The sequence below is a fragment of the Mustelus asterias genome, chromosome 3 (assembly GCF_964213995.1).
Source record: "Mustelus asterias chromosome 3, sMusAst1.hap1.1, whole genome shotgun sequence".
Classification (NCBI taxonomy): Eukaryota; Metazoa; Chordata; class Chondrichthyes; order Carcharhiniformes; family Triakidae; genus Mustelus; species Mustelus asterias.
Window position 1 is genome coordinate 95,814,465 of NC_135803.1, and position 23,060 is coordinate 95,837,524.

Genomic DNA, 23,060 nt, shown 5'->3' on the forward strand with positions numbered 1-23,060 from the left:
ATCGGTGTGTGTACACTAGTTATGCATACAAAGAAATTCATTGACATGTACACATCAGTTTACCTAGCACGTTGACAACTCATTTTGCTTTGACTTGGTTATTCCAATATGCTCTTAGTTTGTGGATTTGATGGATCCCACACATCACTTAATCTTATAGTATTTTATGAGGAATGACAGGGACAATCCAGAATCATTACCGAACACCAATGCTTCAACTCATTTTAATGATTTCTGTTGCTAAGTGTTCAGTGATCTGAAAGATTCAGTCAAGGCAGGGAAGAAAACTGTTGAAATGTTGTACTGAGCTCACTAATTCTAGTGGTTTAGTGCAAGGGCAGAATTCCGTCTTAAAATGTCTGCATATTCTGTCACATTCTCAAATTTCTTCAGTTTGAGGATCAACGAATTACTGACATTGTAGAACTAAATATAATTTTGCAAAGAACTGACGTGCTGAACACTGCCCCCTATAAAAGTGGTGGCTGCATATAAAACTACACGTACATGGCACTGGTAGCAAACACAGCCTTCACCTTTAACATCTTACTGGCATCTCCAACAGTGTAGCACTTACTCAGCACTGCACTGGAATATCAGTTTTGATTATGTGGTCAAGTCTCTGGACTGAATTTTGAACCATTAACTCAAAAATTAGATTATCCCCCACTGAGTCACAGCTGAAAATTAAACTGAAGTTCAACTGAAAATGTAAAACACTGATCTGGTTTTCTGGTTCGGATACCAACACCACCTGCAGATTGTTCCCAATACATTGTTTTCTTTAATGTCAGTTAACACCTTTCTTACAAAATAATGAATGCAAACATAACAACCTACTCATCCTAGTGCCATTGGTATATCTTTAAAGCTGTTTTGTATCTGAATGATACAGCACAGGAGGAGGCCATTAGCCCAGTGTGGTAGCCCTTTGAAAACATTGGGTGGGATTTACCCAAAATGTCGAATTCGCATAAAAACTGGTGTAAATGCCGCTGGTTTTTTCAGCGGGAGTTTCAAAATGAATCCCACACACTGAGCACGGCACAGTGCACTAGCATGGATCACGCTACAAACCAGTGGGCAGGGCCTATTCCCGTTGGAGAGGCTGGCAGCATAGCTCTGAGGAGGCAACTGTGCACGCGCAAGATATTGCGGATGCGCAGTAGCCCCGCATTGCCGGACTCCCGATTGTTGGTCAGCTCCACGACCCCACAATACTGTCTGACCGAGCCCCCCCCCCCCCGCCCGATCGCTGACCTCCCGAAGATGTCCAGCCAGCCTCAACAACCCCCCCCCCAACCGATCACTTCCCGAGGCCCCAAAAAGCTCCAACATTTTCTCCAAGACCTTGACATCCTTCCTAAAGTGTGTCCTAAACAGAAGTGAACAATGTTCCAGTTGAAGTTTAACCAAACGCAGCTTATTTAGCGCAAGCTCCTTGCTACTGTACTTTATATTCCTCTATTAATAAAATCCAAATCTTAAAGGAGTTTTTTTAAAACCTTTTTACATTTATCCTACCACCTTCAAAGATGTGCGCACATATGATCCAGGCGTCCGTGTCCCTATACCCCTTTAAGATTTTACCAATTGACATTGATGCATTTTGATAGGAAGAATGAAGAGAGACTATGTTAAATTTAATCTGCCATGTGTCTGCACATTCCACTAGTAAATGTCTTCCTGAAGTCTGTTACTTGCTCCTCATTGTTTACTATATCTCTAAGTTGCACATCACCTGCAATGTTTAAAATCATCCCCAGTCTACCCAAGTCTTTGAGGGTAATGAAGTGGATATATGGTATATGTGGACTTCCAAAGAGCCTTTGATAAAATGCCACATAAAAGGTGCATCAGTACAGAATCCCATGGAATAAAAGGGGCAGTGGCAGCATGGATACAAAATTAGCCGAGCGACAGAAAGCAGTAATGGTGAAGGTGGCCGTTTTTGCAGGCTGGAAGACAACAGTATACGGGGAGGTTCCCCAGGGGTTGGTATTGGGAACAGAGCTTTTCTTGATTGATATTAATGACCATGACTTGTGGAGACAAAAACTCCAAAACTTCAAGTATTGTGAACTGAGAGGAGGAAAGTAATAGACTTCATGAGGACATCGGGCTGGTGGAATGTGTAGACACATGGCAGATAAAAATTTACTGCAGAGATGTGAAAAGTGATACATTTTTGTAGGAAGAATAAGAGGCAATATGAAATAGAGTACAATTCTAAAAGAAGTGCAGAAATAGAGACACCTGGGTGGGTTTATCTGCACAAATATAAGTTGATAAAATGGTCAATAATGCAAATTGGATCCTGGGCTTTATCAATAGAGGCACGGAGGGCACAGAGTATAAAAATGGTGAAATGCTGATGCACCATCACTGGCACAGTCTCAACTGGAGCAATGTGTCTAATTCTGAGCATTACACTGCAAGAAGGATATGAAGGCACTGGGGGAGGTTGAACATTGATGGGGTTGTTTACAGGATTGAGAGACTTCAGTTACGTGGATAGAGTGACAAAGCTGGAACTGTTCTCTTTAGAGAAGAGAAGATTGAAGGAGATCTGATAGAGCTGTTCAAAAACCATGAGGAACCTGGACAACAGTGGATAGAAAGACACCATTCCCATTGACGGATGTGTCATGGAACAGCCACCAATTTTAAGTGATTAGGAAAAGAAAATAGCAGGAATAGGCCACCAGGCCCTTCAAGCCTGACCCGCCATTCAATATAATCATGGCTGATCGATGCCAGAATCAATTCCTTTTCACTCCGATTTCCCCATAGCCCTCTAATCCTCAATCTATCACTCAATCTATCAAATATTTATGCACTCCACTTTGAATACTTCTAATGATCCAGCCTCCACCACCCTTTGGGGCAGAGAATTCCAGAGATTCACCACCCTCTGCAAGAAGAAATTTCTACGCACCTCAGTTATAAATGACCGGCCTTGATCTTGTAGCTATGCACCTTTGTTCAAGACTCTTCCACTAGTAAAAATATCTCACCTTGTACCCTGTCAAGCTGCATCAGGATCTTATGTTTGAATAAGGTCACCCTTCATTCTTCTAAACTCCAAGGAATACAGACCTAGGCTATTTAGTCTCTCGATTGGACAAGCTACTCATCCCAGGAATTAGCCTAGTGAATCTCCTTTGGACTGCCTCCAATGTTAACTACATTTTCTTTTAGGTAAAGGCACCAAAACTCCCTCTACAATCGCAACAAAACTTCCCATTTTTAAACTCCAACCCCTTTGCAGTAAAGGCTAAAATGCTGTTTGCCTTCTTAACTACTTGTTGGACCTGTTTGCTAGCTTTTTGTGATTCATGCACTAAAACACCTATTTCCCTCTGTACTTCACTAACCTGTGGTCTCTCTCCGTTTGGATAATAATCTGCCTTTTGATTCCTCCTACCAAAGTGCATGACCTCACACTTCCCCACATTGAATTCCATTTGCCTGGTTTTCGCTCAGTCACCCAATCTATCTATATCCCGTTGCAGAATCGCAATATCAACATCACATGCCTTTCTACCTACCTTTAAGATCGACAAATTTGGAAACCATGTCATTCGTGAATAATGCAGGCCAAGAACTGATCCCTGCGGTACTCCACTAGAAATATCTTTCCACTCTGTAAAAGACCCATCTATTCCAATACTCTTGTTCTCTATGTGACAGCCAGCTTTCAATCCATGCTAACACATTTCCTCCAATTCCATGGGCTTTTACTTTATGCACCAGCCTCTAATGTGGCACCTTGTCAAATGCCTTTTGGAAATCTAAATACACTGCATTTACAGGTTTCCAGGATGAAAAACTTTTTTATGAAGCCAGTGATTAGGCTCTGGAATGCAATGCCTGACAGGGGTGGCATAATGGCACAGTGGTTAGCATTGCTGCCTCAGTGCCAGGGACCCGAGTTTGATTCCTGGCTTGGGTTATTGTCTGTGTGGAGTTTACACATTCTCCTCGTGTCTGTGTGGCTTTCCTCCAGGTGTTCCGGTTTCCTCCCACAGTCCAAAGATGTGTGGGTTAGGTTGATTGGCCATGCTAAATTGACCATAGTGTCAGGGGGATTGGCACGTAAATGTGTGGGGTGACGGGAATAGGGCCTGGGTGGGATTGTGGTCAGTGCAGACTCGGTGGGCTGAATGGCCTCTTTCTGCACTGTAGGGATTCTATGAGTGACCACCTTAGGTGCTGTAACCATTCTAATGACAATAAATAATGTCAGAGCAGCAGTTTTCAAACTTTTCTTTGTGGGAGACCCCTGCAAATTTTGACCAACTTCAGTCTCCTTTCCGAACGTCCAAAAGATATCAACTACTTTAAGGGCAAAATCTGATGTCTGCAACATTTTTTGTATTGGTGTACAGCAAGAAGTACTGATGTTAGCAAAAAAAACCCTCAATACATTGAGTCCAGACAGAAACAACGCTTCCATTTTCCCTGTAGAATGCTAATCTGGAGGTGGCAGTGAAAAGTGATTGCTTGAAGTCCTTTGAGAAGGTGCTGGACACATTTTTGTAGAACAAAGTGAACACAGCAGAAGGTAGTTAGGATTCTGGGCTTGCAGCCTCCTATTGCTTTGCCGGAGCATCTCTGAGGGGACAGAGAAGCATTTTTGTCATAAGATTCCTAAATTGGTCCGAGTATTAAAGGTTATGGGGTGATCTGATTAAAGAAGTTGATACGGTAGACGAATCCATTCCCTCTAGTGAGGAGTGCAGAACGAGGGTGAATTAATTTGGCCATTTGGGACAGTTTGGCCAGTCCATGTCGGGAAGCACATCCTCACACAAAGGAGTGTGGAAATTTGAAAGTCTTCCCAAAAACAGTTGTGGCTGGAGGCAAATTAAAAATTTAAAAACCGAGATTGATAGATTTTTGTAAACCAAGGATATTAAGGATTAGAGAACCAAGATCAGTAGAGTTAAAATGTACATCAGCCATGATCAAATTAAATGGAAAAACAGGCTTGGGGGACAGACGAGTTTACTCTTGATCCTAGGATTGGATGTATTTTTACCTCTCCCACAGGGAGTAAGATAGATAAGCCAAAGAATATTTAAATAGGCCTATTAGCCTCTTCTTTTAAAGATTGTCCTGTAATTTCAATATATTAGAGGTTTACAGCAACTCCCACTGTAATCATTAGTTCTGCTATTCGTCTCTAATGTATTAGAGAACACAGGAGAGATGGCAGATCGTAGAGATGGCAATTTGCAAGAAACAAATGTGATAAACAGATCACAGAGAGCAGCACTTCACAAAGTTCATAATTTCTAGAAAAATTGCAAAGGCCCATAACAGAGCGGTTAAGTTCAGACCAGGGGTGTGCCAAGATAAAAGTTATGAACAATGTTTCTTGCACAAAAGGTTGAACTCCCTATGGCTCAGAAACAAGCATCACATTATGTAAGGCAACAACTTGCAATGAGTCAGAAGAACATGGGTTCAAATTTTACCCCATGAGATTTGCACACATAATGCAGATTGACACTTCCGTGCTGTACCAAAAGAGTGCTGCACTGTAGGAGGTGCAATCTTTCAGACCAGATGTTGAGCCAGTTTTACATGATCATTATTTCGAAGAGAAGCAGGGCATTATCCAGAGTGTTCTGACCCATACTTATTCTTCAACTATGAAAATAGATTATCTGGTTATTTATTTCACTGCTGTTTGTGGAACCTTACTGTGAGCAGATTGGTTGCTGCACGTACCTACATTAAACAGTGACTAAGCTTCAAAAACTACTTCATTGGCTCTAAAATGCTTTGTGGTATTTCAAGGATGAGAGTGACATTATACACCCTTTAGCATAATAAAGTGTTTGAAATGCTGGTATCTCAAGCATTCTGAGAAGCTACTTTCAGAGGTTCTAAATGTTTCTTCAGTTCAGCAACAACTGAACAGAGAAGGATGGAGACCAGCAGGAAAAGGTGCAGAAAAGGAGCTAATCCAGAAGTCAGGAAACATGCCAAATGTTTAGTACCATCATATCAAAGGAAAATCCTCCGGAAAGTTGGAGTGTTTCATCTGAAAGTCATTACGACGTCCTAGGAAAGCAATCTAAAAATACAGGGTTTGACTTTTCAGTTTCGATTTCAAGTGAACACATCCAGCTATTACCAAGTTACATAACTGTTACTCAGCAAAAATCAAACAACTGCGTGTGGGCAAAGGGTAAAAGTTCATCGTATAAATTACTCCTGGCTTAGCCTCATTTTAAATACCACTATTCAAGTGAATTCCCTGGTCTCCAGCACTGAGACACTAAGAAAATGTTACTTACTTGTTAAATGCTGGGTGTTATCTCGCAGTAACATACTGCTTGATTTGTAAGCCAAGTCCATGCTGCTCACAGGTGTCAGCTGCTTTGATTCGCCCTCAACAGGTAATTGGGCTGATCATTACCCAGAACCAGTGGCTAAATTTCCATTAAAGTGCTAACTGAAATATAGCAAGAGATCTCAGCACAGTGCAACCCCAGCCACTCAAACCCAAAAGCTGCAATTAATTCAAGCAAGCAGCAACAGCAGGACTGAACAAAGAGCCTTACATAACAATTCAGACTCAGCCAGGGCTCTACCAAAGGGATTCCATACATACGACATGCACAACAAACTATCTTGCAGCTGAACTATTTCCCTTTAATTTCCAAACAGACCCACATGCACTTACAACCCACTTAGAGATGAGACATTAAACTAAGACCCGGGCCCCATCTGCCTCCCTCAGGTAAATTAGTCAAAAGCATTATTCAGAAGGGGAGCTCTTCCCAGGGTCTTTTTAAATAATAATTTCATTAACGTTGCAAAAACAAATTATATGCTCATTATCACACTACAGGTGAGAATGCCAAGTTTGTGGGAACTTGCTGCAAACAATTTAGTTGCCACATTCCCTTCGTCACAAAGCAATTACACTTCAAAAGTACTTCAGCTGAAAAGCTCTTTGGGACATCCCGAAGTGGTGAAAGTCACTTGTATAAAGGCATATAAACACCAAGTCACCAGATAGCAGGGTTGATATTTGAAAGACTCGAAGGGTGTTTTTAAAGGAAAAAATTCAAGGAATCAATGGCTCCCTTGATGGCTCAGTGGATGAAAGCAGAAAGATGCTATTTCGGAGAGTCAGTGCAGGTTCAATGGTCGCCTGCACTGTAGGGATTCTGTAGTACCTAAGTAATGCTGTGTCATAGGATTAGATCCTCAGATGACGATCAACTAGTTGATTTCTATCTAAGTGACATCTGAAGCTCTACAATTGACTTCAGCAACACCGACCCAGGGTTGCCATCCATTAACCAGTGTTGTATGTCAATAGTGACTGCATCAGGCTTAAGTCGCCTTCACAACTGAACAGCTTGCAGGAACTCACATACATGGGGCAGCATGGTAGCACAGTGATCAGCACTGCTGCTTCACAGTGCCAGGGACCTGGGTTCGATTCCCGGCTTAGGTCACTGTCTGCGTGGAGTTTGCACGTTTTCTCCGTGTCTGCATGGGTTTCCTCTGAGTGCTCTGGTTTCCTCCCACATTCTGAAAGACGTGCTGGTTAGGTGCATTGACCCCAACAGGCGCCGGACTGTGGCGACTAGGGGAATTTCAGAGTAACTTCATTGCAGTGTTAATATAAGCCTTGCTTGTGACTAATTAAAAGAAATGTAAATAATAAATAAAGTATGATCAGCTGAGTCAGGTTCTGGAGTGTGTCTAGATCTGCAGCACAGCAACTTTTCACCTTCAGCTGAGGATGGAGAGAAAACTGGAGGAAAAAGTAAATTCTGTGAACAAACATCATACAATTAGGGGCAGCACGGTGGCACAGTGGTTAGCACTGATGCGCCTCAGCTCCAAGGACCCGAGTTCGATTCCTAACTTGGGTCACTGTCAGTGCAGAGTTTGCACATTCTCCCCGTGTCTGTGGGGGTTTCCCAGTTTCCTCCCACAGTCCGAAAGATGTGCAGGTTAGAGGGATTAGCAGGGTAAATATATGGGGTGATGGGGATGGGGCCCAGGTGGAATTGTTGTCGCTGCAGACTCGATGGGCTGAATGGCTTACTTCTGCACTGAAGTGTTTCTATGAAACTAAAATCTGCAGCAGATGTGGTCTAAATGTGGGCCTCAAGGCAATATTTTCCCTAGGGTTTGACTGAGAGAGTGACCAGCACTCATTTATCTTTCTTCACTGATCTCCACCAGCTCAGAGTCCAATTCACTGAATTCAAAATTCTCATACGTATTAATGAATCCCTCCTCTGCCTTACCCCACCATACCTGCACATCATTCTTCAAGTGCCAGCACATGCCCTCCGCTCATCTGGCACTGATCTTCCTTACATCTCTCCGCCTACCATTCATTACATAATATTCATCCCATCTGGGTCTTACCTCCCTCCTCCATCCCAGCTTCAAAAATCTCTTGACTACCTATTTAAAGGTACTTTTAGACACCGTGCCTTATTTAAACCCCAAGCGCCTGAATTACTCCTTCAACCTTTCCTGCTCTCTCTCCCTATAAGGCTCCTTGAAACAGGCCTCTGACAAGGTCACCTAAAATCTCATGTGGCTCAGTTTTACATTTTGTCTGTTAAAGCTCCTGTGAAGCACTTTAGGACATTTCGCTATGTTAAAGATGCTACATAAAAAAATGGTTACAAATACAGCCACCAATGGTAAGGCTAAGACAGTCACGGATGCAGAAGAGACCCAAATCGATGATTCTTAGGCAATGTTTGCTCCGAGCTGTGCGGCTGTGTAGCCACCCAGGAATTCCGAAGCAGGTCAAGAACAAAGAGGCCTTCTAAGTTACCACACATGCACAACAATACCAAAAAAAATTCAAAGGCCTCTACGTTTAAATTAATACACCACGTGCACAACAAGAAATTCGAGGGAAATTTGGTTGTAGGTTCTGAAGGAGGTTCCAGAAGTGACGGAAACTTGTGTAAACTAACACCCTGCAAGTACATGGGAACAATGCAAGAGAGCAGTTTGCTTAAAACATTTTGCTGTCTTGTATAATCATGCTGAGGGTAAACTCAGGGGCAAGACAGTGAATGCATAGGTATGAAGGTACGTTTGTGACTTAAACTTGGCGATGAGACAGATTCAGAGCTGTTGCATTGAAATTCCTCTTCCAATTCTAATACAAATCAATGTCAATCATTGCAGGCTACTTCCAAGACTACAGGAATCAAGCAATACAGCAGCTAAATTGGGCAACAAGAATGTATTGCATGCGGTTCTTCAAAATCATTTAAAGCTATGGAATCTGCTTCTGGTGGAGCTTTAAAGATGAACAAAAGTCTGATACAAAGAGAAAAGCACGTCACTTAAGTTTTTCTTTCAACTACCTTCTCCCCCTCTTCCCCACCAAATAGAACCAAGTACCATGGCTTGACACAGGCTGGCATCAACCACCTTCCTGGTCTCTCGATAAATGTTGCTCATCACAAGGTGGTTCTGGGAAAATTCACCTGGCCAAATTTCTTTCCTGGCTGTGGAAATGAAGTTTACAATTCTCACTCCTACAAACCAGTAGACATTGCAAACATAATGACTTTCTGTCATCATGCATTTGCACACTCTAAAGCAACATTTATATTACATAGTGCTATTATAGACTGAGAAGAGTGCTGGGCACCACTGATACCCATAGAAATGAGAAATGCCAGTTTTATATTGCTACCTAGACAGACTTTTCCCAAGCTACTGCCAGAGATTTCATAGTTACCATTGCAGATTCTGAGTATACCCAGCCATTTTAGGGTCTGGATCCAAACATGGTTTTAAAAAAGTTGGTTATTTTTCCCAGAATGTAACTGCGCTTCTTACAAAATGTTCAACTTCAGCCCTGCCTGACTTTAAATAAAATGAGTGTCTTTGTAGTTGGTACCCAGTACTGGAAATGTTCTGGAAGGCTGAGAGAATTCTTATTCACACAAGTGACTCAGTGTTTGACATGCAATCTGAAACCCAAGCACCCCCAAATACATTTGCCCTTCCTTTTGGAGGTGTCTGCTGTTTCAAAATAGGATCTGCAGTGCAGACTAACAATACCGATGACACTACCTGATGGGCTGAACCAACTGAACAATCATCAGGACTGAAAGTCACATATCCTAGTCGCCAAACGTTCTGATGGATTGAGATAGTTAAGGAATGCTATTTTTTGCTCTGCAGACAAGGGGTTGGGTCTGTGCCTCAGAACAACTACCATTTCTTGTTTTATAACACTCAGCATTAACCATTTAAAAAAAAGATGGGAATGACAGAAAAATGAGCTGGGATACTCTATACTGTACAAGCTGGAGGGGAAAGTTACAGAGCATGACAGTTCATGGAGCACAACTCTCCAGCCACACTCTTTACATATATCTAACAAGAATATACTGAGTTGCAGGGCAGGGGGCCACTACTTTATTCAGCAGAAACTTCCAGAAGCTTTGAGGTTCTGAGTTACTTTGTGGCAACAGGCTGTGCTGAATCATCTTATCCTGTTGCTTCAAATAGCATGCTCTATCTCGATGTTACACAAGTGACAGCAAGCCACTGACAGAAGTTAGGTGGAAAAGTCCTCAGCATTATACACAACCCAGAAGGAGGCAGGCTTTCCAGGTATGTGATGTTTTGTTAATATACAACCATGGATTTATGTTCTGCCTGTGCCATAATACCTTAAAACAAGCAAGGATCTTATTCTTTATTGATATCTCTTTTTATTTTCTCTTATAAAATTTCTACACTTCCACCTGAGTCACATTCCCTTGGCTTTGTTCTTGTCCTCCCCTTTTGCTTACTTACTACTTTACTCATCACCAGTGCACACACTGTGCAACAACTGGGTAATCTACATTTATTCACCCACTTTAGCAGACATAAACTTGGGGCATGAATGTTGGTAATCATGACAAAGAGATTGAAGTGAGAGAAAAAGTTACAAATTGAAGCAAAGCTAATCAATGACGCATTAAATTGGCTTAAAAATCAATCACAGTGAAACTGTCCCAAAGGTTCACTTGGTAAATGAACTACACAATATGGTGTTGAGCCTTACAGACCAGTAAGGCTCCAAGTCTGATTCAGTGGTCTGTGCTGCAGTAGTCGCCACACCACAGAGCATTAATATTGACCTCAGTGCCTCTGGACAGAAAGCAGGGCAGAGCTTGCAATCAGCCAGGGTTACCATTTCTTCATGGTGTTCAATGCTCCTTCAGGAAATTTCACGTGATTTCAGGATTCAACTCAACTGTGACATACCTCCTTCCCCCAACGCCCACTAAGCTTGAAGTCAAAAGGCACATCAACCTTCAATGTCCAATGCAGATTACTGACGAACCACACAGTGATACCATTTTAGCTACCTACATTAATCTTAGTAGAAAACATCCCCCACACAATTCCCAATGAACTGCATCTGTGTATATATTTACTGAATGACCATCTAACACCATTCAATGCAAAGCTTTGCAGCTTTTTTCTTCCAAAGTGTGGAATTCTGGTATGAATTAATCCAACACTATATGACAATGTGGTTTTGCCCAGCAGTTGCATGCAAGATTCGGTCTACAACAGAGCAACTGCTGAGAATGATGAGACAAAATGCTCCAGATCCACAGCCCCATCACATTCTCCCTCCAGACCCATCCCACCCACACCCTAACCCCTAATCTATATCCCCTGCCTACGTCCTTTCTCCCAGATCAGCACACCCTCCCACAACTGTCACACCTTCACCCCAAGATATGTTCAACCACCCAAACCTTGCCTCAATCCCTGCCCTTTCCCCTGCCCACACGCTTCCCCCACCCTCAAGACAAGTAGCCTCACCCAAACCTTATTACAGAAACATGGTCGCAGGCTGACTAGGACTGGATGCTCAACATTCCAGGAGATACAATGTTCCAAGAGAACAGGCGAAAAGGGGTAAGGAGGTGGGATAGCATTGTTAATCAAGGAAGGTTTCAGAGCAGTGCTGAGTTGTGACGTAAAGACACTGGGTAGTGATGTAGAATTGGTTTGGGTTGAAAGCATGAATAGCAAGGGAAGGAAAACAAGGATGAGAGTAGTCTATAGACCCCCAAAATGTGATCTCTCCAGAAGTCAAAAGCATACATGGGGAAATATCAGGGGCACGTTTGAAGAGAACTACAATTATCATGAGAGATTTTAATCTGCATATTGACTAGACAAACCAAACCCGCATGGATAATGTAGAAGAAGAATTTGTTGACGGATTGCTTTGTAGAGCAGTATGTTGTGGAATCTACCCGGGAATGGGCTATTTTAGATTTAGTTTTGTGTAATGAAGGAGGATTAATTGGGATCTTGTGGTCAAGGGCCCCTGAGGGGGTAGTGACCACAATGATAGAATTCCACATACAGTTTGAGGGTGAAAGCCATAGGTCCATAACCAGTGTACTCAACATAAATAAAGGCAATTATAATGGTATGAGAGGGGAGTTGTCTAAGGTAAACTGGGTAAACAAGTTAAGATACAGGTCAGTAGATGAGCAATGGCAGATATTCAAACAGCTGGTCCAGATGCTCAGTAAGAAGTCTCACAACACCAGGTTAAAGTCCAACAGGTTTATTTGGTAGCACAAGCTTTCAGAGCGCTGCCCCTTCATCAGGTGAGTGAGAGTTCGGTTCACAAACAGGGCATATAAAGACACAAACTCAATTTACAAAATAATGGTTGGAATGCGAGTCTTTACAGGTAATCAAATCTTAAAGGTACAGACAATGTGAATGGAGAGAGGGTTAAGCACAGGTCAAAGAGATGTGTATTGTCTCAGCCAGAAAATGCTCAGCCAGAATTTATCCCAAACAAAAAGAGGGATACCTCAAGAACGAGGCAAAATCCATGGTGAAGAAGGGAGGCCAAGGATAATGTTAAATTGAAAAGTAGGATATTCAAAGTGGCAAAGAATAGTGGTAGACCAGAGGGCTGGGAAGTTTTTAGGATCCAGCATCAAAACATTAAAAAGTTCATAAGAAGGGAGAAAATGAATTTTGAGAGAAAACTTGCATGCAGCATAAAAACAAAACAGTAAGAGTTTCTAAGGATATACAGGTATGAAGCAAGGACTAGGGTAAATGTGGAACCTTTACTGAACGAGGCTAGTGAATTGATAATAGCAAACAAAGAGATGGCAGATATGTAAAAATATTTTTTTTGCATCAGTCTACATTGTGGAAGAGATTGCAATTATCCCTAAGTATCAGATGGGCTGATTTCAGATAACATGGTAGAACTTACAAAAATCCCAATCATAAGGGAGAGAGAGTATTTGAAAAACTCAAGGGGCTAAAGGTGGGCAAGTCACCAATACCCAATGAACTGCATGCTTGGGTTTTAATGGAAGTGGCCACAGAGATAATGGACATACTGGTTAAAAATTTTCAAAACTCGCTAAATTCCAGGAGTGTACAAGATGATTGGAAAATAGCCAGTGTGACTCCCTTGTTTAAGAAGGGAGAAAAGCAGAAGGCAGGGAATCATAGGACAGTTAGTTTAACACCTATCATTGGCAAGACACTGAAGTCAACCAAAGAGGAAATAACTAATAATTTAGGAAAACTGATCATCCCTAGTCAACATGGTTTTATGAAAGTTAAATCATATTTGACAAATTTTTTCAAATTCTTTGAGAATGCAACAGAGTAGATAGAGGGGAATCTGTAGACGTAGAGCATTTAGGTTTCCAAAAGGCATTTGACAAGGTGCCGCATAAGAGGCTGGTCCATAAAGTAAAAGCTCATGAAATTGGGGGAAGAGCATTAGTATGGATTGAAAACTGGCTGCACGTAGAATGCAAAGTTGGAATAAATGGGTCTTTTTCAGAGTGGAAAGATGGAACTAGTGGGTACAACAAAGATCAATTCTTGGCCTACAATTGTTCACTATTTATTTAATGACCTGGAGGAAGGAACAGAGGCAAGGTTTCCAAATTTGCCAATAATACAAGGATAGGTGGAAGGGCATGGTATGGGGATATTTTGATTGAGCAACGGGATTTAGATAGATTGGGTAACTGAACGAAAACCAGACAAATGGAGTTTAATGTGGGCAAGTGTGAGGTCATGCACTTTGGTAGGAGAAATCAAAAGGCAGATTCTCTCAGTATAGGGGGATCTAGGTGTTTTAGTGCATCAATCACTAAAAGCTAGCAAGCAGGGCCAACAAGTAGTTAAGAAGGAAAACAGCATTTTGGCCTTTATTACAAAGGGTGTTGGTGAGGCCTGGAATATTGCACACAGTTTTGGTCCTCTTCCCTAAAAAAAGAATATAGTAACATTGGAGGCAGTCCAACAAAGATTCACCAGGCTAATTCCTGGGAAGAGAGGGTTTTTCTATCAAGAGAGACTAAATAGTCTGTGTCTGCATTCCTTGGAGTTTAGAAGCGCAAGGGATGACCTTATTCAAACATATAAGATCCTGAGTGGGCTTGACAGGGAAAATACCGAGATGTTTTCACTAGTGGAAGTGTCTTGAACAAAGGGACATTGCTACAGAGAAAGGGCCAGTCATTTATAACTGAGGTGCGTAGAAATTTCTTCTCGCAGTGGAGGGTTAATCTCTGGAATTCTCTGCCCCAAGGGTGGTGGAGGCTGGATCATTAGAAGTATTCAAAGTGGAGGTGGATAAATGTTTCATAGATTGAGTGATAGATTAAGGAATAGAGGGTTATGGAGGAAAAGCAGGTGCTCTCTGGGACAGTGAAATTAACATTCTCTACCCAAAATAAAAATGTATGCATGCAATGGAACAATACATTGCAAAAACAACATTGCAGAATTCACCAAAATATAAAAACCATTGATTTGATTCAAGAGGACTTACTATGCACACTCACAGCTGAGTGCTCTTAGCTACAGAAAGCAATTTTGAGCCCTGCGCAGAAGTTAGAGGCAATTTAAACAATTAATCCATTATTTGTTAATGAGCTGTATGAATGGAGTGGATCCCATGTCACTGCATGAATCAATGTAATTGGCACTTGCTACCAGGTTTGCTTTGCTGCAAATCACTGTTGGGAGTATACCTTATTCTGGCCAGCATTTGTGGGCCAGAATACCAAAACAAATAGCAATTCAGAAAGCTACTGTATGTTTAATATAATCAGGAATAGAAGATGCCATAAAACTGCAAATAGGCTCACTTAGCTGGAGAACTGGAGATCGGATTGCTTGCAAAACTTTTGTTTTGAAAGTTAAAGCTAAATTAGTTTAAAAGCAGTGAAAGCTGTTCAGTGCAATTAGGTCAGAGTCACTTCTAGCTTGGAGGTCAGTTTGCTCAGTCAGCTGGATGGCTCGCTTCTGATGTAGAGCGATGTCAACAGTGCAGGTTCAATTCCCGTACCAGCTGAGGTCATTCTTGAAGGCCCACCTTCTCAACCTTGCCCCTTGCCACGGTATGGTGATCCTCAGGTTAAATCACCACCAGACAGCTCTCCACCTCAAAGGAGAGAGCAGCCAATGGTCATCTGGGACTATGGCAACTTTACTTTACCTTTCCTTATAGATTGGTGCAAATGGCAGACTGGAGTTTAAAGAAATTCAGGGCTGGTGCCAGCTTAAGTAACCTAGCAGTTTACGAAGGAGATGGTATTGTGCCAGTATTGAGAGCCAGGGATGCAGCTTTGTGAATCCCATGGATTGCAGTCTCAGAAGAGTTTGAAACATTGGGAGGTGAGCAGAAGTCAGAGTGGTTTCCAAGGGAATTCTGAGGCTGGATCTTAGAAGAGTGGAAATCCCTTGTGAGGGTGATAGTTTTAACAAGATTTTGCGACTCTCAGTGGTCACTGACATTTGGGTGGGTTGTTGAGAAATCTGTGGTATCCGTCTTGGTCACATTTGCCATTTAATATGCAGTGTGGTGTGTTTGACCACAGTTTGCCTGTTACTTCATAGAATCATAGAAACCCTACAGTGCAGAAGGAGGCCACTCAGCCCATCGAGTCCGCACCGACCACAATCCCACCCAAGCCCCACCCATTTACCCGCTAATCTACACATCCCAGGACTCCAAGGGGCAATTTTTAACCTGGCCAATCAACCTAACCCGCACATCTTTGGACTGTGGGAGGAAACCGGAGCACCCGGAGGAAACCCACGCAGACACGAGGAGAATGTGCAAACTCCACACAGACAGTGACCCGAGCCGGGAATCGAACCCGGGACCCTGGAGCTGTGAAGCAGCAGTGCTAACCACTGTGCTACCTCTTCTGAATGCTAGAATACAAGATAGATATATTGTAGATTGTTTTACTTTTTTGACTTTGTCAAGTTGTTTATTTATTAAAGGCTGTGCAATCTTGTGGCTTTATTTTCCAAGTGGGTGATGTGATTTGAAACTGAGATATCAAACTTTGTCTACTTTAAGCAAAATGCTACTGGTTTCTAACCAAATCATAACACCTTGTTGATAAACTAACATGGCCTTGAAACTATTCAATGGTATAGCCTCCACTGCTTTCCAGAGTAGAGAATTTCAAAGATTAACAACCCATAAGATCATAAGGAATGGGAGGAGTGGGCCATGTAGCACATCCAGCCTACGTCTCCATTCAATAAGATCATGCTTGATTTGACAGTGGCCTTAACTCCATGTTCCTGCCTGTTCCTTAACACCCTTGCAGATCAGTAATCTAACAAAACCTCAACATATTTGATGACCCAGCCACTACTGCTCTCCATGGAAGAGAATTCAAAAGATAATCCTCAGAGAAGAAACCCTTCTCATCTCTGTCTTAAATGGGAAACCTCATTTTTAAACTGTGCCCCCAAGTTGTAGATTTCCCCAGGTAGAGACATCCGCCCAGCATCTACCCTGTTAATGGTTTCAATAAAATCTCTGATTCATTTAACCTCCACGTAGTATGGGCCCAACCTGTTCAAACCTTCTGCTTAAAATAACCCATTCAATATAAGAATCAGTCTAGTGAATCTTCACTGAACCGTTTACAATGCCAGCACATTCCACCTTAAGTGAGACCAAAACTGTACACACTACACCAGGCGCAGTATCACAAATGCCCTATACTAAGACTGCCTATTAATCAGTCTTACAATAAAGGCCACCATTCTACTTGCCTTACTAATTAATTGCTGTTACCTGCATGATAATGTGTGTTTCATGTACAAGGACCCCCAGATAGATCCCTTTGTACTGCAGCATCCCTTCATTTAAATAATGTTCTGCTTTTCTATTCATTTTTATATCACACATTTATTTCTATTTGTGCCAACAATTCATCCATCTTGCAATGAATGCTATGTGTATTCAAATAAAGTGCCTAATTCTGTCATTTTGCCGTTTTTCCCTTTACTGGCCTTATTTGCTGTTGCACTCTTACAATTGTATATTCTATCCCTTCCTGACACTATTATACTTAGCACTACTGTCTTGTCTCTTCAACAATTCCCTTCACGATCTTAAATCAGTGAGCCCTGATCTGAAACCATGCCTAATTCTAGACACCCTCACGATGGGAAACATCCCCCTAGAAACTACTCTGTCACGCCCCTTCAGAATCCTCTATGTTTCAGTAAGGTCACTTCTCATTCTTTTGAACTCCAATGACTGTAGGCCCAACCTTTCCTCATAAGACAAACCTGCACCCCAGGAAGTCAACGCAATTAATAATCTCTGAACTCCCTCCAATATAAATATATATTTCCTTAAGTAGGGAGACGAAAGCTCTATGCAGTATTCCAGGTGTGGTCTCAAACCTGTACAGTTGTTGCAAGCCTCCCTATTTTTATACTTCACGCCCCTATTTAATAAAGGCTTACATTCTATTCGCCTTCCTAATTACTTGTGCCTGCATGCACCTTTTGTGACTCATGTATGAGGACACCCAGTACCCTCTGCATCAAAGCATTCTGCAGTCTCTTTCCATTTTAATTTTGGTTTTTCTGTTAATCCTACCAAAGTATCGTGTAACCTCATTTTTCCACATCGTACTTCATCTGCCAAATTAATGCCCATTCACTTGTATCCATTGGTGTTGCCCTCACAACTTGCTTTTCCACCTATCTGTATATAAACAGCAAATTTGGTTACAACATGCTCTGACCCTTCATTCAGATCATTAACATAGATTGCAAATAATTGAGACAACAGCACTGATCTCCACTGCATCTTTAATTGAGTTTTGTGAAGGGGTAACCAAGGTAGATAGATGAGGGCAGTGCAGTTGATGTTGTCTACATGGACTTTAGCAAGGCCTTTGACAAGGTATCGCATGGTAGGTTGTTGCATAAAGTTAAATCTCACGGGATCCAGGGTGAGGTATCTAAATGGATACAAAATTGGCTTATAGAGAATTGTTTTTCAAACTGGAGGCCTGTGATCAGCAGTGTGCCTCAGGGATCAGTGCTGGGCCCACTGTTATTTGTCATTTATATTAATGATTTGGATAAGAATATAGGGGGCATGGTTAGTAAGTTTGCAGATGACACCAAGATTGGTGGCATAGTGGACAGTGAAAAAAGTTATCTCCAATTACAACGGGATCTTGATCATTGGGCTAGTGGGCTGACGAATGGCAGACGGAGTTTAATTTAGACAAATGCGAGGTGATGCATTTTGGTAGATTGAACAAGGGCAGGACTTATTCAGTTAATGGTAGGGCATTGGGGAGAGTTACAGAACAAAGCGATCTAGGGGTACATGGTCATAGCTCCTTGAAAGTGGAGTCACAGGTGGACAGAGTGAAGGCGGCATTCGGCATGCTTGGGTTCATCGGTCAGAACATTGAATACAGGAGATGGGACGTCTTGTTGAAGTTGTACAAGACATTGGTACGGCCACATTTGGAATACTGAGTGCAATTCTGGTCACCCTATTATAGAAAGGATATTATTAAACTAGAAAGAGTGCAGAAAAGATTTACTATGATGCTACCGGGACTTGATGGATTGAGTTATGAGAAGCTGAATAGACTGGGACTTTTCTCTCTGGCGCGTAGGAGGCTGAGGGGTGACCTTATAAAATAATGAGGGGCATAGACAAGGTAGATAGTCAATATCTTTTCCCAAAGGTAGGGGAGTCTAAAACTAGAGGGCATAGGTTTAAGGTGAGCGGGGAGAGATACAAAAGTGTCCAGAGGGGCAATTTTTTCACAGAGGGTGGTGAGTGTCTGGAACAAGCTGCCAGAGGTAGTAGTAGAGGCAGGTACAATTTTATCTTTTAAAAAGCATTTAGATAGTTACATGGGTACGATGGGTATGGAGGGATATGGGCCAAATGCAGGCAATTGGGATTAGCTTAGGGGTTTTAAAAAAAAAAGGGTGGCATGGACAAGTTGGGCTGAAGTGCCTGATTCCATGCTGTAAACCTAAAAAGAACAAGAACAAAGAACAAAAAAGAACAATACAGCACGGGAACAGGCCCTTCGGCCCTCCAAGCCCGCGTCGCTCCCTGGTCCAAACTAGACCATTTTTTTGTATCCCTCCATTCCCACTCCGTTCATGTGGCTATCTAGATAAGTCTTAAACATTCCCAGTGTGTCCGCCTCCACCACCTTGCTCAGCAGCGCATTCCAGGCCCCCACCACCCTCTGTGTAAAATACGTCCTTCTGATATCCGTGTTAAACCTCCCCCCCTTCACCTTGAACCTATGACCCCTCATGAACGTCACCACCGACCTGGGAAAAAGCTTCCCACCGTTCACCCTATCTTTGCCTTTCATAATTTTATACACCTCTATTAGGTCACCCCTCATCCTCCGGCTTTCCAGTGAGAACAATCCCATTTTATCCCATCTCTCCTCATAACTAAGCCCTTCCATACCAGGCAACATCCTGGTAAACCTCCTCTGCACTCTCTCTCTAAAGCCTCCACGTCCTTCTGGTAGTGTGACGATCAGAACTGGGCGCAGTATTCCAAATGCGGCCAAACCAACGTTCTATACAACTGCAACATCAGACCCCAACTTTTATACTCTATGCCCCGTCCTATAAAGGCAAGCATGCCATATGCCTTATTCACTACCTTCTCCACCTGTGACGTCACCTTCAAGGATCTGTGGACTTGCACACCCAGGTCCCTCTGCATATCTACACCCTTTATGGTTCTGCCATTTATCGTATAGCTCCCCCCTACGTTAGTTCTACCAAAATGCATCACTTCGCATTTATCTGGATTGAACTCCATCTGCCATTTCTTTGCCCAAATTTCTAGCCTATCTATATCCTTCTGTAGCCTCTCACAATGTTCCTCACTATCTGCAAGTCCAGCCATTTTCGTGTTGTCCGTGTCGTCTATGACTATGACTCTATCTCACCTGCTACAACTCGCCAACCTGAAAATAACTGGCGGCACAGTGGTTAGCACAGCCTCAGGAACCTGGGTTCAATCCCTGACTGAGGTCACCGTGTGGAGTTTGCACGTTCTCCCCGTGTCTACGTGGGTTTCCTCTGGGTGCTCTGGTTTCCTCCAACAGCCCAAAAGATGTTGGAGGAAACATCTGGTTAGGTTAGGTGCATTGGCCATGCTAAATTCTCCCTCAGTGTACCCGAACAGGTGCCAGAGTGTGATGACTAAGGGATTTTCACAGTAACATCATTGCAGTGTTAATGTAAGCCACTAATATATAAACTTAAATTTGATCCTTTGTTGTCTAGCCTTTCATGTCGAAAGTATAAGTTTGTTACTTGTTTGATCTGTACAAGTGTATATTTTGTGGGAAATCTGAGTAGTATTTTGGCTGTGAACTAGTTGAAGCTGTGTTCTCTCTAGGGCTTGGGAATGTGGGCTAGGGCTTGGGTATTGTGACATATTTTTCACACTTTGAGTTTCTAACCCATTACAGGAATCAACATTTCTAAGTTTCTTAGAAGTACAAGTGTGATTGTTGAGTCCATTTGTATCAATTTAAGATTGTGCACCGAGAATTGGGAGATTGAAAAACTGAATTATGTTTTAAATTCAAGTTGCTGGTTGGTGTGTTATTCTTTTTCAAAATTTATTTTGCAACTGTGGAAAAGGGATATTTTGTCTTATAAAACACAAACTTAAGCCTTGAAAACATTTGGTAGAAATCCAATTTGAGCTTTTCAAAACATTGTTTTAAATTGACTACAGGTTAGAAAAACTGTAATTGATATCCAGTGTAAATTAAAGATCTGTGATCTCACTGACCTTTCTCATATGAGATCAAGTAGCAAACATCACAACTTGAAAATTGTTTGAGAAAAAAGGATAAAAACAAAACTGATGTGAGAAAGATTCTGTCCCTTTCCTGCAGTTAGTCTGTAAGGTTGAAGTGTGTCGTTTCCAAGAGGCTGTTGTCCCTTGAACTCTTCTTGCTTTAAAATTGAAGGTTTAATTTAATTGTGAAAGCAAACCTTTTCTTTGTCTACATAGTTTTATTGCAGTCATTTGAAAAGGCTCTTGAAGAGCAACATGACGGTGATGTGATTTATCTTTTCTTCTTACCCTACGAGCTATATGCTTGGTGTTTAGTTAATAAGTCTTGGTTCGACTTAAATCGGGACTTGTAAAGTTAAATAACCCAAGTTGCGAAAACTAGAATTTTATTACTGCCACGGTGACATATTAAGAAGTTTAACAACACCAGGTTAAAGTCCAACAGGTTTATTTGGTAGCAAAAGCCACACAAGCTTTCGAGGCTCTGAGCCCCTTCTTCAGGTGAGTGGGAATTCTGTTCACAAACAGAACTTATAAGACACAGACTCAATTTACATGAATAATGGTTGGATTGCGAATACTTACAACTAATCCAGTCTTTAAGAAACAAAACAATGGGAGTGGAGAGAGCATCAAGACAGGCTAAAAAGATGTGTATTGTCTCCAGACAAGACAGCCAGTGAAACTCTGCAGGTCCACGCAACTGTGGGAGTTACAAATAGTGTGACATAAATTCTGATTCTAGGATCGCATGATAAAGACTCAGGAGGAAAAAAGCAGAAATATTTATGTGAAATAGTGTGACATAAACCCAATATCCCGGTTGATATTGGGATATTGGGTTTATGTCACACTATTTCACATAAATATTTCTGCTTTTTTCCTCCTGAGTCTTTATCATGCGATCCTAGAATCAGAATTTATGTCACACTATTTGTAACTCCCACAGTTGCGTGGACCTGCAGAGTTTCACTGGCTGTCTTGTCTGGAGACAATACACATCTTTTTAGCCTGTCTTGATGCTCTCTCCACTCCCATTGTTTTGTTTCTTAAAGACTGGATTAGTTGTAAGTATTCGCATTCCAACCATTATTCATGTAAATTGAGTCTGTGTCTTATAAGTTCTGTTTGTGAACAGAATTCCCACTCACCTGAAGAAGGGGCTCAGAGCCTCGAAAGCTTGTGTGGCTTTTGCTACCAAATAAACCTGTTGGACTTTAACCTGGTGTTGTTAAACTTCTTACTGTGTTTACCCCAGTCCAACGCCGGCATCTCCACATCACGGTGACATATGTCAAGGTATTTGAGAGTCTTTACTTGTGGATAATAAGGCTTACACATCTTGGCAGTTTTGGATTTTAAATGATCAATGATGTGAATTGGAATTTGAGTTATTTGAACTGATTCCGGCTGTCTAATCATACTGGTTGAACCAAAAAATAATCTTGGGTGAGAAACATTTTACAGTAAACGTTTGAAACAATTTGATTTAAATTAAAATGCTGTCTTCACCGATGAGAATGTTCTTCCTTTTAAATGACAATGTTACAATATTTGTTGATCTCAATTCCCAAGGGTAACATTTGCGCCAAGTTGAACAATGTTGTAAAAATTAACAAAAGCAGTTTAAAATGAAGCTTGTTTTTTGACCAGGAAGGTATTTTCAAAAGAATTACATAAAGTGATGCAATTGCATTCATCTGCTGAGAAAGCTTTGCTCCATCGTGGAAAACAAGCAGACACATTAACCCTTTCTACTGATAGCTTTATAAAAAATTCACCACATTCATTTATATATTGTTCATCAATAAATTTTAATTTATAGATTGAAAGATGTATTTGGGCCCTAACTAGAGCCAAAATGGATTTTTGTGAC

At 41.7% G+C, this 23,060-nt stretch overlaps 1 protein-coding gene across 2 annotated transcripts in view; it reads right to left on the reverse strand.

The window, feature by feature from the left end:
* Positions 1 to 23,060, reverse strand: part of rad54l2 (RAD54 like 2) — a 78,877-nt gene that overhangs the window by 54,724 nt on the left and 1,093 nt on the right. The gene's annotated exons all lie outside the window — the stretch shown is intronic.